Below are 18,427 nucleotides of genomic sequence, written 5' to 3'. Positions count from 1 at the left end.
CAGTTAAATGAGCTGCATGTTAAATATCTAGCACAAAACGTACAGTAACAGTGGCAGGCATTATTTTTATTTCTAAATATGCTGTGAAAGGCTGATTTCTAAGATGCATCAATAGATAGACAATAGGCTATATAGAGTCCACATATATAAGATTAAGTAATAATCTGTAATTTGATTTTTGTTTTTTTCGAAGACTCTAGTATGTAACACTTAACTTTATAAGACATAAAATAGCTCTACATTAGAAAATAGTCCTGTTACTTGAACTAAACTTTTCCCTTCTTTAGATCTTTACACAGAGCACTACTCCCTTGACTTGTAGTAATCACTGCCTCTCTTTTGCAGTTTATAACCTTTGCATAATTGTAGACAGTTGAATGTTCCCCCTTAGTCACCACTTAGCTAAAGCCCAGTGATTTCATCTTTTTTTCTCTTCTCACATGTCAATCCTCCAGTGCTTTTTATCATTTTGTTACTCCTCTATGAACTCCTTCCAGTTTACCTATATTATTCTGTTAGTGAGCTGCCCCCAGATGAATGCAATATCACATATCCAGTGTCTCTGGAGCATGTAAAGAAACACTACTGGTTTCAGCCTTGTGACTTGGTGTTTGTATTCAGTGAAGATTCACATCACCTTGCTTCTTTTCCATGTCATAGATCAGATCAACGTCCCATTTTCTCATATTCACCACTACCTCAATTTTAACATGACTTTTACCATGACTTCAACTGCTTAGGCATACTTTTTTTTTTTTTTTTTTTACAGAACTAGGGCTTTTTTTTTTCTTAACAAACTACAGCTCAAGTTTTCACATATTTCACTTCTTTGTAGTAATCAAAGATTCTCAAAAATAACTTTAACGTAAAGGACTGTATCAGTCAGGATCCCAGTAAGTGGGAAGTCAACATCATGCTCAAAATAAGATCATTCCTTCTAGAAGGGCTTATTTACAAGGGTCTATTTATAAAGTATAAATGCAGAAAAGCCACAAGGGCTAGTGCGGTAAACTGGGGGCCAGTCACATCAGCATTGTTACCATCTTTCAAGGGATGAGGAAGAGGACAATCAACCGAACCCAAAAGCAAAGAGTGCCATGAGCTTCCCACTGGCTGGAGAGGATCAGTGATCTTTGGTCAAGGGACACAGCCGACCAATTATGACCTTGCCAGGAGAGATCCAGGAACAAAAATACACTGAACTTACTATTCTCCTTTCCTGTGATGTCCTACCAGGGCTACACATTGGCCAGAGGCTATGGGGACTATTACAATTCATTCAGGTCAGCCTCCTGGTATAGAATGCAAGATGGAGAAAGGTGAAAAAAAGTGGGAAGTGGATTTGGAGGAGCAAACAATGATACCAAAGATTAAAAGTTTATTATTTGGTTCTCATTATATGCTTATACATTATGTTTAAACATATATAATTTAAAATAGGCGTATGTGTTCCTCTTGCTTAATACATATTCTATCTCACTGCCAACTGAGTTCCTATTACCTGATATTTTATTGTCACAGCAAGAAAAGTTCAAGTATCTAGCATTTGTAAACTCTGATCCAGTGGAAGTCATAAATAAGAAATATTGAGTTTACCCACAGATGGCTAAGAAAGAATATTTTTTTTGATATTAATTATAATGTCACATTTATTTTCCTTGTTGGCGTAAGTCTTTGCAACCTAAACTCAAGAAACATTTTGTCAAAAGAGAACTCAGAAGAGTGATTTTTGACCAAGGATATATACCAAAATCAGTGAGAGGTGTTTTAAATTACATAGGCTCAGGTACACCATCAGATCTACTGAATAGAACTTTCAGGTTGATGAGACTGCACAAGCGATTCTGGTAAAGATTGGTGAAGACGCACAATCTGCAAGTCTTTTGTCTACAGGGTCAGGGAGTGAGGGAATTTGTCCTAGTTAGAAAGACTCATAGCTATCATCCCTCAAATATTATGTGTGTTGTTTTGGTTTTGTTTTTTTTGTTTGTTTGGTTGGTTTTTTGGTTTTTTTTTTTTTTTTTTTTTTTTGATTGGTTGATTTTTTGTTTTTGGTTTTTTTTTTTTTTTTGAGAGACAGCATGTGCACAAGTTGGGGGAGGGTGGAGAGGCAGAGGGAGAGAGAGAATCTTAAGCAGGCTCCACACTGAGCCAATGTGGGGCTCCATCTCACTACCCTGAGATCATGACCCGAGCCAAAATCAAGCGTCAGACGCTTAACAAACTGATTCACCAAGGCACCCCTGTTCTTTTTTTGTATAGAGTCTATAAAATGCTTTTATTAAAAAATGACATAAAAATTTAGTAGAGTTATAGAGTAGCAGAACTTAAGGCACTTAATGATCATTTAGGCTGGTCCCCTCACTTTCACATGAGAAAACTGAAATCTGAAACAATGTTAGCCCCATCATTTAGTAACTGAATTGGGACTTGAACTCAGCTCTCTCTTGCTTTGAGTCCAGTGTTCTCCATATTATCCCATACCTTCACCAACTTTTAGCTTTAGAATTCAAAATTAACAAAGTGATCATTTTTTGGAAAATAGTCATTAAAATTCATTTGTTTTAGATCCAGTTTATTTTTTTAAATCAATTAACTTCTGTGAACTTTCTTTTTTCCATTTGATGAAAGATCTCCAAAGTGCCCAGATAATTTTTCTTTATGACAGAGTCACACAACCTTTTTTAACCTTTCCCGCCTTCAGTAAATATAATATCTTATACTGTGCTCTCTCTCCCTCAGAGACTCTGCTGTGTACTCCTATTTGGGAATTACTGATCTAAGTAATAAAAATGAATTATATGATCTTTTTATAACTAATATTGATACTTAATATTTTAAAGGACTATTAGTTAAAGGACACTGCCTCGAACATAGTTTGAGACACAGATTGGCTCATCAGATGCCAATTACTGGGAAAAAATTCTCTGCAACTGTGCATATCTACCAATAGAGGACACACAGATAAATCAGGAGAAAGTGGAAACTTTGCTAGGTGAAGATAAATTTTTAAAGGTATGTGTCATTTACCCCATGGAGAGATGAATGATTCAGTGTAGGTAATTGATCATGTTATAGCAGAAGAGTTTGTCACCAAAGGTAGCATCCTCATTCTTTAGCTTAATTTACAAAAGAAAAACTAGTATAATATTCAAGCACCAAGAGCTTATTTTATATAGATTAAATAATGTGCTTTAAAGTCCTTTGATTGAAATAAAAACATATAAATACAGAGTTAAAGAAATCTGGAGTTCAAAGATTGCTAAGCAAGCCTGCATCAAAGCTAAACCCTTCATTTTACTTATAAGAACATTGAAATCTAAGTGGTCAACTGGATTCTTACCTTGGAGTGAGGGTGAATCCAGCATTAGCCCTAGAAGGAAAATTTAAGCTTCTCAAAGACAGGTATAACCTAGTAATATCTTATTAAATTTTTCATTGACCTTTATGGGTCTTCTGCCATTTGGGTTACTTAATATAGGCAAAAAAATAGCACTAACTATGGATTTCTCCAAAAGTTCCAAAGATATGTATTTGCTTTATGCAATGCTTGGCACAATTTTGGGTGAGGATGAATACTTACTGACGTGGTAACAACTTAAAAATCTAAAGCTGAATTTGCCGTGCAGGGCATGGTGCCTAAGTAGTGTATAATATAACAAAGCCAGCAACACTGTCAGCATTACTTAGTTGTAGTTGTCTCAACTGTACACGTTAGTTTACCAGGCTAGGAGCTTGGAACCTGTGGTATATCGACCTTGCAGGGTAAGTGGATGGAAAACAAAGGATCTGAAAATTCTCTAAAATTACATGTTAAATGTGTGCATGTCTACATTTAACTGCATTGAGTATACAAAATTTATTTCCTGGGTCTCTGAACCAAAGTTTTAATAATGATTGATACCTGCAAATGATGATTTGACAATCAGGAAGAGGTGGTCCTGTGAATTACAAGTAGAATATGTGCCAGTCTGTCCCTTTCATGCACCTCAAGTTCAGCACAAACTGAATCAGTACCCATTATAAAAATCTCTTTGCTTTGTAATATGAAAAATACATGATGATGTTTATATGAACACATACACACATTATGCATATCTAATCTGACTATTTAGGTGAGAAATAAATAGAACTTGCTTAATTTTTCATAAGACATTCCCAGTACAGTGAATAAATATATTTAGCATCATTTTAAATTTTCTTATGGCAAATCATCTTTTACCAATAGTGTAGTCAACTGTTGTGGATTTTTTTAGATTTTTCTTAAGAATAAAAAAGAAATCTAAGCATAATCTCTTGCTTAACCCAGTAGCTTAGTCATCTATATTTTTAAATCCTATAACAAAGAGCTGTCAAATATGTAAGGAAGTGAGAAATATATGTTCTTTCAGGTGGAATCAGCTTGAAAGTTTAAATGATTTGCTCACTGATGAACAGTGTTTGGAAAGTTATTTGGTAGAACACATTTGGAGCTTGTATTTGTTCATTATAAGGTTAAAATTGTATCTCCTAGAGTAGGAAAGTTCCCTGGAAGTCATTCTGTCCACCTCCACCCTTTAAAGGCTCCCTTTTAAGATGTATTAATAGGAATGTTTCTATCTTTATCTCAGATAAATTTAGTGATAGCAAACTCACTGCTACATAAGGCAGCATATTCCACTTTTGAAAAAAATTAATAAAGAGTTCTTTGTCATTTTGTGCCACAATCTAATTTACATTAGTTTTTTTTATTTTGATTTTGATTTTGGAAGCAGCATTTGATATTCTCATAAAAACTTACTGTGCTAATCAAAATCTTCATAAAAATTATGTCAACTGAAGCAAAATTTTTGAAGTATTACATTCATGCAGAAAAGTTCACAAATCATTAGTGTACAGCTCATTGAATTTTTCCCAAAGTGAACTTAGCCATTTAACCACCAACTAGTCCAAAAAAATAGATTACCAGTGCTCCAGCCAGAAATCTGTCTCCTATCCATTCCAAATAGCTACTTCTCAGAGGTAACCGCTATTGTGACTTCTCACAGCACTGATTAGTTTTCTGGTTTTTGAGCTTAAGTTAAATGGAACCAAATTCTTTCATCACAGCTAGTTAGTAAGGGATGGAATTAGTCCCCAAGCTAGTACTCTTCATCTACTCACCACTTTACAATAAATTCAATTCAATAAAATCCACTGGGGAGAGAGCAGCACATTATGAAAAGAGCACTTGAGTCAAGAAAATTCTATTTAAAATATGGTTCATACATTGTCGGTCCTGTGACCTTGGGCAAGTATTTGACTTTTCTAAAGGATCATCATTTTCTTTATAGATGTGTAAAGCACAAATAATAATGTAATGTTATGAATATTAAATGAGATATCTTTTTTAAAGGTCAAGCACAGTGCCTAGCAAACAGCAGGTATTCAGCTCACAATAACATACACGGAAATGAAAAATAAGGTATTGCGTTAAACTTGTGTAAAATATTACATTTTTCAAAGCACAAATTCATTAGATATTATTGCTTTTGTAATAAATGCTTCTCTTTCTGCTTGTGTAACTTCCTTTTAAAGACAGTAACTTACAGTGTTCACTTTGCACTTAAATAACCACAAAAGAGAAAGAAGAGTTATAATTGTTGTATCTTTTTCCATCGGAGATGTCAACTTCCAGTCTTTCTGTCTCCTACCCCCAAATCCCATCAGTCCATCTGAAAAACACTCACCCAAACCATACCAAAATAACCCAAAAGAACATAAGTTCCTAGAGGCCTAAAGGGTAAACAGGCAGGGGTGGGAAGGATCTGATACTATCCTTTCTACACTTTTGGAATTTAAACTTATTTTAATTTGGTAATTCCCTCAGAAAGGTTAAATATAAATTCTTTCACATCCCTAGCTCCCACAGAATGGAATGTGATTTCTAGTCATGTTCTCTCATTAAAATAGAATTTCAATATCATAAAACAATTAGATGATCCCTGAGGTCCTTTTTAATTTTCTAATTCTGACTCTTATGCCCTATGAAAGTTTATCGTAGTGTGCTTAAACTTGTGTGTTGAATTGTGCCTGTTTGTTCATTGCGTGAGTAAATGCATGTGTTGGGACAGGCACTATCGATTGACTCTCCAAACTTCCATTTCATAAGGTTCACTTCAGTAAATATTTATTAATACTCTTACCCTGTGCCAGAGTGGATAAGAAGTACCCTTGCCATCAAGGGAACCACAGTTTATCACAGAAAGTGAAACTTAACTTCTCCATTGTGAATTAGACAATTTTTTTAGGATACAATAATTAGTGTTCATCGTTTTACTTCCTTAAAAGTTTATCAGTCTGTGACTTTCCTTTAATTTTAAAAACTTTGTTGATAGTTGTCCACACGTTATTTAGGTAATTTGTGTACATCACATATACACCTGGCTGAACCACACTAGACTGCAATAGTGAATGGCATTTCACTCTTAACAGGCAATCTGCATGCCCAAGAGACCATAAAGATATATTATTATAGTTATCACCAAATTCAGATCAGACAGCATTATTGGGTCCTTTCATTACTTGCATACTATTGCAGGATTGGCTCAAAATTTCAGCTTAATTTTCTGTACTAGTTTTCATAGGATGAAGTAAATGAGAGCTAGCTATTGAAGGGCTGGAAAAGAATTTATACAGTATCATGTCTCCCATTGCTCCAACAGTGCAGCCTTACCAGAAGATATTTGTATACTAGGACATATATAAGCTAGAAGGAATTCTAGAAAATCTGTAGATCCTCTGCTACATTTTATTGTAAAAGAAGTATGTCTACAAGAAGGGAATTTTCCCCCCTCCTCTTATTAGAGCCCTAGCAGCATAGGCAAAGCTAGCACTTGGTCAGCTGCTTCACAATTCAATGGTCTTCCCCCTCAAACTCTTTAAGTAGATCTTGTTTAATAATTAGAAGAAGTGCTTAAAATGTGTCTCTCTGCCACTCCTGAAGGTGTCCTGAACATAATAAGTAGCTGAACCCTTCTTTTCTAAATATTTTTATTGCATCCATTCTTAAGACTGGGATGGTCCATAAAATCTAACTTGGAGGATCAGTCAAGTCGCCTAAAAGGAAGTGGTATCTATCCTCTTTATCCAAGCAATCACACTGGGATCTTTATCACACTTCATAATGATGAGAAGTCCAGAGGTGATTCCTCAATTGATAAAGGAGTCCTACATCACTGAAATATCATTTCTCTGCTTATCCTCACTTGGAGGTGATTTCTCCACTGCCTATCTGGAGTCTAAAGAAGAGTGCTTTGTATCTTTCTGAATAACCTCTTTAAAAGAACAACTGAACAGGTTTTAATGTATTAAGAGTCACCATAGAACATCTCATATATATGAAGTTACTTATCATACTCATTTATTTAAGAAGCCCTAGGATAAATTTGCATCATGCATTATATAGACTTACTTGAAAAAACTTTAAAGAACAGCAGAGCACAAAAGAAGAGAGAGTTATGAATCCATGAACAAGTAGACTAACATTAGATCATTTTCAAGTATAGTTTCACATAAAATATAAAGATGTGAGGGAAATGATCCATTAAAAACCAGTATCAGAGAATTAGAACCATTAGAGGAGATGAGATAAATACATACTGTCACTACTTCCCCCTGGTTGCAAAAATTTTAAATTTAGGAATGGCCTATTTCCTTTCCCCAGGAGAGTAATTGGAATTTAAATCAGGGGGCTGGGGGGTGGGGAGGTGCCTCATAAGGGTTCCTATCCAGAACTTTCCCAGACATGGAGAGAGGGGTCGAAAATATGTGCTAGTCTGCTTGGAAGGTGATATTTTCTTTCACCCTTTAAACACTGAAAGTTATGGCCACTGTGGGAAAGAATTAGGATTAACCATCTTATATAATTATAGGTTAAGTCTTCTGAGCATAGGTGAAGTGAAAATAGAATATGAATAAAGTTCATCTGCCCAGTCTAAAATTCAGGAGTGGCATTAGCAATCTCTGTTTCCAAGGCTCAAATTACTACAATTATCATAGCATACATGGTCTGTGGCCTGACACTGCAAATTTCAAAAAGGAAACCAGAATATACAGAGTAATTTCCTTCTGCTCCATGTATCCAGGTGTCACTCATTCACCCTCTACTGAAAGGTGGAGTTTGGAGGCCAGGTAGGTGAATTTACTTTCCACACCATCCCTATGAGCTTTTGTCTAAATTATCTGGCTATACAAAAGATCAGCTTGAAACTTATTGCTCACCTCTTATCTGTTCAATGGTTTGATGGAACAGCAAGGAATATCGTTAAAGACAATGAGGCATCAACTCCTTTAATTATTCTCTCTTAAGAATCTGCCATTTCAGACCATCTATTTCAGATTTGGAATCGTGACATTTTAACCTCTTCTTGATTAAAGGTTTCTATCTCCATCTCAAAGAATGCTTACTTATATGTGGTTTCTCACAAATGGCTTAACCTTTCCGCATCTCAGTTTCATCCTTTATAAAATAGAGATAATTACAAGGAGTTCTATTTGCCCAGCATGTGGCAGGCCTGCTCCATGCATGGACTCCCCGTAAGGTCTTCATATGGAATTAGAAATATGTCATAAGAACAAAGACAGAACCAAAAATAGAATTGGGACTAAAAGCAAGGCAGGGCGTCAGGCATGAGGAAGTTGAATGTTGGTGTTCGAGAGTCCTTTGGTCCTTTGGTATCCTTCTGCCTTTTACACGTTTCATTCACCTACCTAAACCATTATAAAAACATCATGCATAATAAGCAAATAGAACTTTAAACTAGTATAAAACTCTCAAAATGTCTCATTAGGCTTAGAAGTAATGTAGTACTTTCCTTTTTCTTCTTAACAGTTACAGAAAGTTGGGAACTGGTACAATTTTAGTTTTCAGTTATTTTTCTAAGGGAGATAAAAGATGTGGGATACTGATAGTTTAATGAATAAGTGAATTATTATCCCATGATTTCTCCATTAAGAATAAAAACAGCCTGTATTTAGAGAAGGGTTTGTATAATTTTTTAAGAAATTTTAGTTTTGAATGACATTTATGCTTCCGTTTTTTTAATTATACAATTTTTGTTTTGTCCTTGGTAAGTGCAAAGTTGTAGGCAATTTTCTCCATCAATCATTGGTGATTATTGGTTTTAATCTATATTGGTAAATATTTTGGAAATGTTTCTCACACAAAACAGATAATAAATAGTAAATCACCATAATTATGAGCACATCCTTGAAGCATTTCCTTGGTATTAGAACTATATGGAGCTGTTACTAGTAACATGCTATAAAAATGTGATCCATAATCAGATATTAATTCAATATTATTGATAAACACTGTGGAACATTTGAATGACTTCAGGTTTTTTGACCACAGTATTCACTATTAACAAAATGTTGCAGCCATAAAGTGTCCCTTTTATGACTTACCTCTAGTTTAATAGAAAACCTTAAAATTAATTTTAAAATACATGTGCTTACTACTGGGTGTTTACCCCAAAGATACAGACGTAGTGAAGAGAAGGGCCATATGCACCCCAATGTTCATAGCAGCAATGTCCACAATAGCTAAATCATGGAAGGAGCTGAGATGCCCTTCAACAGATGACTGGATTAAGAAGTTGTGGTCCATATATACAATGGAATATTACTCAGCTATCAGAAAGAACGAGTTTTCAACATTTGCTACAACATGGATGGCACTGGAGGAGATAATGCTAAGTGAAATAAGTCAAGCAGAGAAAGACAACTATCATATGATTTCTCTCATCTATGGAACATAAGAACTAGGAAGATCGGTAGGGGAAGAAAGGGATAAAGAAAGGGGGGTTAATCAGAAGGGGGAATGAAACATGAGAGACTATGGACTATGAGAAACAAACTGAGGGCCTCAGAGGGGAGGGGGGTGGGGGAATGGGATAGGCTGGTGATGGGTAGTAAGGAGGGCACGTATTGCATGGTGCACTGGGTGTTACACACAACTAATGAATCATTGAGCCTTACATCGGAAACCGGGGATGTACTGTATGGTGACTAACATAATATAATAAAAAATCATTAAAAAAAATTAAAAAAATAAAGAATAAATAAATAAAATACATGTGCTTAAACAAAAATATTTTCACATAGTATTATCTCGTTGTCTTAGATTAAAAAAAAAGCAGGACCCAGGCAAAATACGAGACATTGATTCTATGTCAATGAATTATGACTTTCTCTTTCAATAAGTGGTTAAATGGAATGTTTTCATTCACTTTATGTGAAGGAGGTTGAAGTAGAAAGAAGTTCACTAAATTATTGATTTACCGATTATTTTTAATAGGCTTAGAAAATCAGATCCTGATAGAATTTTGACAGGAAGAAACTATTTGCCAATAAATAAATCCTAGTATGAAGTTAATTTATTCTTTAGTGTGGTTGCTGAGACAAAATTCTAATATCTTTAAATTTCCTTCTAAATATAATAGTTCTTTGTGATATTAGACATGTAGTTAATACAGTTCCATTTTGTAATATATATTCTAAGAAAAATGGATAAAACCTTCTATGTAAGTTGCAGCTCTTTGAAGATATACTACTACTTTCAGATTTTATTAAGAGCATTTATTTATTCCAGTTTCATTATTCTTTCTTGACCAGCTAATCTTTTGTCTTTATTTCTTTCTTGTATCAAAGCTATTAGCAAATGTAATAATAGCATTAAGGTCTGCATGTATAAAGGCATCACATAATGGGGAAAGTAGCTGATTATTTCTGCAGCCTTCTCCACTTAACCCCAAACAGACTCTTACTGACTAGAAGAATCTTAGTAAGAGCAGTCTTCTTAACTCTGATCAACAGAGAGCACAGGGTCTAGTCATGAAGGGCTGCCTCCCCTGTATCTCCTTGAATGTGGCCAAGTGTTCAACTCCCCTCGACATGCACACATGATCCCAACTTTTTCCCTGAGGTGGAGATAAGAGAAATAGATTTCCATGCACCTAAAAGTAAATAGCAAGATAAATATTGTTCAAAATTTTTAAAAGAGTAAAAACATTTATTTTGAAGTAAAGGCCTAGAACTACTCTTAGAAACCTTATAGTAGTGTCAAATGCTTTTAATTTATTTATTTTTCATCTTTTTAAAAGATGTATTTATTTGAGAGAGAGAGCACAAAAGGGGAGGGGCACTGGGAGAGGAAGAGTGAGAGAATCTCAAGCAGACTCCATGCTGAGCACAGAGACTAACATGGGGCTTGATCTCCTGGCTCTGAGATCATGACCTAAGCTGAAACCGAGAGTCGGATGCTTAACCAACTGTGCCACGCAGAGGCCCCCTTTTAAAATAATTTAAACTAAATAAAGATTAAAGGAAAACTCCATAATCTTTAAAACAGTGATCAATAAACTAACTTCTCCAGTGAGAATGGTAGGGCAACATGTTGGAGTTATTTCATACTGAACTGAATAAAAATCATCAAAAACAAGATTATCCCTGTTTCATTATCAAAGCAATTGATTTGACCTAATGTAACTCAGAATACTTGATAGTAATTATTTCACACTTACACTTGTATTTAATCACAACTATTGATAGTTACTGGTTGTCTTTCCCACGTTAAAATAGTGTTCCTGACCTATTATCAATACATGTAGAATATAGGAGTTATTTTTTAGCTACCAATAATAGCTTTGACCTCATTTTAAAACCCCTCACTTCATTTATCCTTAACAAGGGCCTACATGAATGACTACAATTCAAGGCAAAATCTCTGGCTGGAAACTCAAGAGCCAGAATAGCAAAGATGTTTGGTTCTCATACCAAGCATAACTGGCAGATAGTAGCTCCCTGGAGCACTGTGTTGAGAAAAATTGTAAGTCCAAGTTCAACTCAGTAGGAAAAATGTTATGGTAGAATCTTGAATGAGAGCAAGAAGCAGGGAGTAAGCTCTGAAGAGGTGCTGGTTACTATGGATTTCATTAATATTTATTCAGCACCTACTATGTGTAGGACTCTGAACATCACTGCAAGAGATACAGAGATAAATCAGTTACTGCCCTTGACTTCAGGAAGGCAGGAGAGTGAGGGAGGAAAAAGAGGTAAACCAAACAAAATGCACTGAATGATAAATGTTACATATGAAGGGCACAGACAAAGTTCTAATCAGGAGTTTAGGTGAGGGAATTTTTGTTCAAAGGATTAATTTAAGATTCACGGAGGAAATGGTAAAAGATTTCACAAATATTGTTTTGAGGTGAAGAATGAGTCTTATACCATTTCCTAAACACATGAAAAGCCTGCAAATTTACCAAATTAATCCAAATATTAAAATCGAAATTTGGCAAGTAATGGAAACTTGCCCAAATTTCTATTTATTTAACTATTCTGTGATAGTCTAGATTTGATTTTTCATTTTTTTGTTTTTGATTCCACAACCAGACTGTATAGTATGTTTTCTTTACTTCCGCCTCTAAACAGCTAGACTTCCAACAGACGACCAAGGGTTAAGGATTTAATTGATATTTTGAATCTGTCAAGAACCACTCACTTGGACTCTTGAGCCTCTTGGTCCTATTTCAAGAGTAGCCTGCCCCATATAAGCCATAATACAGTTTGTAAATTGTCCAACTTAGCTGTTCAGCTGCCGTAGTCTAAAGTTTAAAAATATGTAACTGGGTCAGTTCTAAAATTAATTCAGCCTAACTTTGCCTGAAAACACTAAGAATATTACCCATCACGAGGGCCAAAATATCACCCCCAAGCAGACAGAAACAATCCCTAGAGAACAAGTGCCCAGGATGATGGCTCTGTGACATGCTCACTCTACTGCCACATCTGCAGCCCTTGATTATAACCCAGCATGCTCTGATCCTGCTGGTCAGACAGGAGAGGTATTGGTTTTAGCTGATACACAAATGAAAGTAGGTTGATCAAATGAAACTGTTAAATGTTAACAATCATAACTAACATTTATTGAGCACATATAATTTACATACATTTAATCTTCTAATAATTAAAAAAAAAGAGGCATTATTATTATGCCTACTTTACAGATTTTAGAAACTGGGTCTGGATAAGAGGTGTAGCTGGAAGTCGAACACAAGTCTCAAAAGTCTGTGCCTTTTCTCACCACATTATACTACACTGTGCATGTATTACTTTCCTTTGTTATCTACTCTTTATTTATTTATTTATTTAAAGATTTTATTTACTTATGTGACAGAAAGCCAGCCAGCGAGAGAGGGAACACAAGCAGGGGGAGTGGGAGAGGAAGAAGCAGGCTCCCAGCGGAGGAGCCCGATGCAGGACTCGATCCCAGAACGCCAGGATCACGCCCTGAGCTGAAGGCAGACACTTAACGACTGCGCTACCCAGGCGCCCCTCTACTCATCATTTATTAAGCACTACTGTCAGTCACCATGCTAGGGATTCAGAATATAATAACAAGGTCCCTGTTTTCAGATAACTGAGACAGTGATGGAGACTGCTGTGGACAGAATTATGTCCCCTCCAAATTTATATGTTGAAGACCTAACCATCAATGTGACTGTATTTGGAGAAATGGTCTTTAAGGAGGCAGTTAAGATTAAATGACATCATAAGAGTGGCCCTAATCCAGTAGGATTGGTATCCTTATAGGAAGAGCAAGGGGCACCAGGAGTGTGCATGCACGGAGAAATGGTCATGTGAAAATACAGTGAGAAACAGCCATATAAAAAGCAAAAAGAGTGGTCTCAGTAGAAACCAACCCTGCTGACACCTGGATCTTGGACTTCAGCCTCCATAACTGTGCAAAAATAAATTTCTATTGTCTAAACCACCCAGTCTATAGTAGTCTTTTAGGGCAGCCCTAGCAGGCTAATACAGAAACAGATACATATATCATTTTCTGTAAAAGAATATGAAAAGAACTAATAGATGCACAAATATATGGGAAGAATACATTTTAACTTACTTTAATAAAAATATGAAGATGGGTTACAAAATTTAATTCCTAGAAAATATACCGTTTCTTTATTTTTATCTATAGCTAATCTGGTCTTCAAGAGGCCCCATCTGTAGTTTCTTGGGAGAAGCATTAACTAATTGTCCAATCCATTTTAAAACTTAAACCAATATGACAATAGAAATAATATGTTTGGGGGGGCGCCTGGGTGGCTCGGTTGTTAAGCATCTGCCTTTGGCTCAGGTCCTGATCCCAGGGTCCTGGGATTAAGCCCCACATCAGGCTCCCTGCCTGCTTCTCCCTCTCCCTCTGCTTGCTGCTCCCCCTACTTGTGCTCACTCTCTCTCTGTCAAATAAATAAAATCTTTTAAAAAAAGAAATAATATATTTGGATAATATGCAGCAACTCTGGGAAATTTTTAGTCTCTCTGATTTCTTACTCTTTGTACCACCTCCCAGGTTCTTCTCCAACATGACATCTGGGTGTGGGGGAAGGGTGACAGGGGTGGGGCAGCCTTTGATGGGGTTGTCCAGCTCCTCCAGCTCCCAGTGATGCTCCTTAATTGCCTAGTTTCTGGGTGCTCTGTGGTCCTCCTATGATGAAATCTGAGCAAGAAAGTGGTGAGCCATTCTTTTGGTTTCTCCAATGTGCAGATTGCTGCCCTAGCAGGTTCAGCCTCACTTTTGCTCATATTGCTGCTATAAACACTAAGCTGAGTATCCCATTCAGTACCAGCCTAGGTGGTCCACTCACAGAAATACATCACACTGCCAAGTCTTGGCAAGTTGCCAGTCAGACTCTTAGCTACCCAGGGGGCCTATAATACACAGGAAAGGGTAGGAATGAATTGGAAAAATAAAATTTCAGGCTGTGCCTTCAAAATTACTCTGTTATAGCTGAGCCCCAGCCAGGATGGTACAAGAAAAAGTATGAGAGCCTTTCCACCCAGAGTCTCAATCGGGCAAGGACTTACTCTTTGCAGTGATATCTTTACTCATAGAAGGGATATATCCGTTCGTCATATTCTCCCATTCTCTCTTCTCTTGTCACATTTCTCTAGGATTAGAAAGGGACAGGTTTTTTTCTCCATCTTCTTCTTGTCTAGTAAACTTCCATAAAAATCTATGAACTAGGTCCCTAAGTCTGTGTTAATGATAGACATAATGGAATTTGGAAACTTCAATTCTTAATCACTGAAATCCAGACTATTGCCTTGCTATACATTCTACTCTTGAATACTGATTACCACTTCTGTTTTTTTCTTTTCATTCCTTTTAGAAGGATTCTTAACCTACATCAAAGCAGAAAGATGTCTTCAATGGACTAGACCTCACAAAGGCAAAAGAGTAAGCCACAATAATAATATTCAACATATAGATCTCATTAAACATTTGTCATGTAGCTAATGGTGAATGATTGATTCTGACTTAAAAATTATGCTTCCCAGAAGAGAACATTTGAGCTGAATCTATAAGGAAAAAAGGAATATTCGTTAAAATATTTTTAGGAGTGGCTCAGTTTAAAAATGCATAGCCAGTGGTTCTTTTCTGAAGTGGGCATATTTTTGTAAAACCAGAGAATGCACAGCAACAGCAAGAAGATAAGTTGAGAATTATGAATACCCAATAAATATCAAAAAAACCAAACTCTTCTATTAGTTCACACATACTATAAAGCACCTATGACATGCTAGGAATTGTACCAGGTGTTAACAAAAATGAAAAGATGCACTCCCTACTATCAAGCAACATGTAAGCATATTATTAAAATGTTTAGCTTGCAGTAGGGCATATACGTTCTTAGAAGAAAAGAAGAGTTATAACCACTAAGTAGTGTAAAAATAACTTTCCAAATGACGGAAGTCAAAAATTTCATTGTAAAATCAGGAATAATCCTCATACTAGTGTCCCGCCTATCCAGCTGTGTAGAGGGTCCTAGTGGTAGCATAGATGACACCTTCCTTGCATTTCATAAGAAGAAATATGTTAAAAGATTATGACCAAATATGTGTACAGGAAAGCTTATTGAAAGATTATAGGTAGAAGAGGATATTTTGGCATAAATGATTATTATTGAAATTATGCTTTCAATGATCACTAAGACTTAATTGAATGTTCAATAGGAATTTTGAAGTTTGTAAGAAAGAAGTTACATACTAATTAGTCTTTAATTTCATAGCACTCTAGGAAAAGTATACAAAATACAATTCTGAAAACATAATGTATAATCATTCTCCATTCATACAGTTAGGAGTCTCCTTTCTTTCTCTTAACCCATGATCTAATTTTTATGTAAAAGTCATGTCACTGAATACAAAATAATATGATATAAGTGGAAGTGAGGCAGGCAGTAAAACCACCTTACATAGTAAGCATGTTATGACTAAATACATATATTGTCTTTGATTATCTGGTTAGTAAAGTATTAAAATTATCATCTGTAAGTATTTTTAAACTGAAGACATTTTATAAGTTCTAATATTACTGCAAATGGTGAGCACAAGATTGAGTTTCAGAAACACATACGCTTTACTTCTGTTCTATTGACCCTGTAATTTTAGGGCAAAATTACTTATCATATATACAATAAGTAAAAGTAGAACTTCCTCTTAAAACATACTGAATTTGTATCCAGCAAAGTCTTGAATATCCTTAATGAAAGTGGAGTCTAGAAATGTATACATTAGACATACAATGATGGCTTCAAAATTCTACATATGTGGGGCTTTAGGACAGAAATCTAGTTAAGCCAGAGGTCTTATGTTGAAGATACATTTACAGAGAAAATACACTGCTCTCTATTTTATTGACTACACAGAGCAAATACACTGTTCTGCATTTTATTGACTATCTTATAGATAAAATACTAATATTTTATAAAATTTTATTTAGCCTTTATGTAAATGTAAGAAAGTATACATTTTCACAGGAAAAAATTACCATTCTTTTTATTTAAGATAGAATTTAAAATATGGTTGAGAATTAACATGTTTTCCCTCCCCAAGCCATTCAGTGGCACTGCCATTGTAGATACATAAAATCATATGTTGATAACTCCCATATCTTTCTAATGCTAACTCTCTTCTAAACTCGAGAGTTATATATTTACCTTCAGTCTCAAAAGCATATTAAACTCACTATGTCCAAATCTATGTTATGTTTATAACTTACTGCACTCTCCTCAAACATTTTTCTCTTTCAGATTTTCTATTCTAGTTGATAGCACCAGCAGCCAGCCAGGAATCAAACTGGGTTCATTCTTAATTCTTTTCTTGGCCTCATCACCAATTATTAATTCCTTCTGTATCCCATGTGGAGACATCAGCATCCATTCAATGATTCAGGCCAGGAATGTGCAGTAGGCTCATGTCCGATACCCCATCTATCTAGCTGGAGAGAAAATGATAGTAGCAATATAGATAGTACTCTCGCACCCCTGATGCAATCAATTACCAGGGCCAGTAGATGTTACCATCTGAAAAGTGTCTTGAATATAGGCTTTCAGGTGGTAGAGAGGTAAATCAAGCTGAGCTATGTGTGAACTTGTATACTTGGAAAATTATTCAGGTTCACCCAACTTGAATAATTTCATAGCAGAACAGCATGCAAAGGGCAGAACTGGAATGCTGTCCATGTAACCCAAATGGAAATACAGAGGGACAGAAAGGTCCTGGGAGTGAATCACAAGGCAAAAGCTCAGTCCCTAAAATTAGGTATAACACCTGAATGAATCAAGAATAGACAACAACAATGTGAGACTCTGTGCTGCAAGACTAGGATCTTATAAATTTCCCCTGACTAGGGACAAGATTAGTTAAAGGATCAGAGGCAGAACTGAACAAATATTTATGCATATATACATATATATATAACATAAATGCATTCATATATACATACATAAAACAAATTCACAATATACAACAATACACAAAATTGCAGAAGCAACCAGTTATTAGTCTTCTTCAATGCATAAGCTCCAAAGGTCAAATTTTTAGGTTCTAATTTCTAGGTTCCATTTACCTTCTCTACCATATGATGTTGGAAGAGTAAACTATGTACTCTGAGCCTCATCTGTAAAATAAAGATTATAATATCATCTATCCCATAAGATTGTTGAAAGGTTTAAATAACTTCAGGGGCATTAATAAATAACAAATTTTATTATTACCATTATTATGCATCAAAACATCATGCAATGATGGTAATCTTTGGTAATCTTTACCTAGAACTAATTTCCTTTAGGATAACAGTCTACTCTGTTTTTTTCTCTCATCACTATACAGATAGCACCCAAATCTGCATTTCAAATCCAAACAGCTCACCTGTGCCTTACTTATCTTTACTATTTATTTGAATGTTTCCACTTGAATGGACTTTCGTGCATTTTACAGATCTGAAACTTAATACATCATCTTCTCTTAGTTGCTGTACACAGCCATAACCTCGGCAACACCTGAGAGCCTGGGCTAAAGAGACTCCAAAGAGATGAAGGACGTTGGCCTCCCC

The 18,427-nt window shown here is 35.6% G+C and overlaps 1 long non-coding RNA gene across 1 annotated transcript in view; it reads left to right on the top strand.

Annotated features, from left to right (window-relative positions):
- LOC103659010 overlaps positions 1-18,427 on the top strand; it is a 43,489-nt gene extending 25,062 nt beyond the window's left edge. The window contains exons 4-5 of the long non-coding RNA XR_567380.2: positions 15,201-15,268; positions 18,344-18,427. This is a non-coding gene — a long non-coding RNA (uncharacterized LOC103659010). The remainder of the gene's footprint in view (positions 1-15,200; positions 15,269-18,343) is intronic.

Source organism: Ursus maritimus, unplaced genomic scaffold (genome assembly GCF_017311325.1).
Source record: "Ursus maritimus isolate PB19 unplaced genomic scaffold, ASM1731132v1 scaffold_3, whole genome shotgun sequence".
Classification (NCBI taxonomy): Eukaryota; Metazoa; Chordata; class Mammalia; order Carnivora; family Ursidae; genus Ursus; species Ursus maritimus.
The sequence above is the reverse complement of the archived record's forward strand: the minus strand, read 5'-3'. Positions and strand labels throughout refer to the sequence as shown.